Consider the following 1,792-nt stretch of genomic DNA (forward strand, 5'->3'; position numbering starts at 1 on the left):
CTATGTCTTCAGAGAGCACACACCTCTGTGGAAGAAAGATTTACTCTACAAACTACAGACGTAGGAATGACTTTTCTGGGAATGCCTCCTATCTTAACTAAATTAATCTTCCTTTGTGAGATCACTTAACACTATTCAATCTGCTTCCCTACTGTGCAATCGGCTTACGTAAATATAACCTGTAGGAACACAACATAAACAATCCTACTAGGCTTTTACAAGCTACGCTAAACACATATTTTTAATCTTAAACTATGTTTCTTATTTCTCCCTCATGACTTTCCTTGACCCTGACCCAGATATATGTGTGTATAATATGATAATTATATCTAATATTATTGCTGAAAGCAGCAACATTGGAAGCAATGAATTATCCACAACGTGTTGCAAGAAACACATAGGCTTAGGTTGATAACATATGTCAGTGGGTAAAGGTGTATGCCACCAAATCTGAGTTCAATCCCTGTAACCCACAAGATGGAAGGAGAGAACCGACTCTGACAAGTTGTCCTCTGACCCTGGAGTGAGTGCTGTGGTATGCGTCACGCCCACCCCTCACACCCACAGATACACACAAAAATATGTAAATATAATAAAAAATAGGAACTGCTTGACAATATTACAGGAACAATTATTGATATTAAAAAATTCTACTATCACTGGTGCAGAAAAAAAGAATTTATGAGAAAAAAAATGACATGTGCTGAACAGGGCGTAGCACAAGCCTTCTCTTTTCCTAGGCCAAATATTAGCTACGGTTTTTAAGTCTTCCAGTACAGTTTAGGGCAGACTAAAACAATAAAAGCCTGACACTGAGCACTGTATATCCACAGCAATTGATGCATCACACATATATTATTCACCAGGGAAATTATAATTCTGATTGGGAAACTTCAGGAGAGAAAAATCTCCAAAATAAGAGCCACCATTTGCTGACTACACATTCTTTCCTGGAACATTATGTACAATACTGACAACACCATTTACCCAGAGGGGTGGATTTTTATTACTGCCCCTTTGCATCTGGGGAACTTGTGCTTAAGTGAGGTGAACTTCTTCTGAGGCTCTTCCGCATGGATAAGAGCAGTAATATTAGTGGATGTCACAGGATCATCCTGGGTTACTCTGGCCATCATTCTCACCATGTGCTTCACAGCAGATATTTTAACAAAACAATACTCTGTCAGGAATTTGCATAAATATGTATTAACAGTACATGATACACTCCAGTATATCATGATGTAGTTAGAAGTTTCATTTGCTCTTGGTTCAGAAATTATGCCCACCACAGAAAAATATTAATGCTCCATGTTCTTTCTGGGCATTTTTCAACAAACAGACTCTAGTATCAGTGAGAAATGGCAGGGCTATTCCTCAAGTGTTACATGGATAAAAGGCCCAGCCTGCTTTTGTTTGAAATCTATTAATATTAATGCTATGACTCTCAGGAAAAGCAGAGAACAAAACTGGAAATATTCAGTCCTTCAGGCTCCCCAAGTAGAGAAAAGGGAATTGGATTTAGCCTTGTATGTTTCTGTACTGTGCATCCTTGGAAAAGTTGCTCATCACCTTCCCTTGACACCCTCACATTTGTTTCCTTTTCTATGCGATGGAATCTATCATTAACTGCATGTGTTACTTAAGAGAAGTAAACACTACAGTTAGAAGGAAAACCTTCCCCTTTGGACAGGAGAGCAGAGGGCAGGGAGGGTAGGGGAGCCTGGGGGCCTGGGGGTCAGGGAGCCTGGGGGCTTGGGGGTCAGGGAGCCTGGGGGCCTGGGGGGCAGGGAGC

The sequence above is a fragment of the Nannospalax galili genome, unplaced genomic scaffold (genome assembly GCF_000622305.1).
Source record: "Nannospalax galili isolate Female #2095 unplaced genomic scaffold, S.galili_v1.0 scaffold627, whole genome shotgun sequence".
Classification (NCBI taxonomy): Eukaryota; Metazoa; Chordata; class Mammalia; order Rodentia; family Spalacidae; genus Nannospalax; species Nannospalax galili.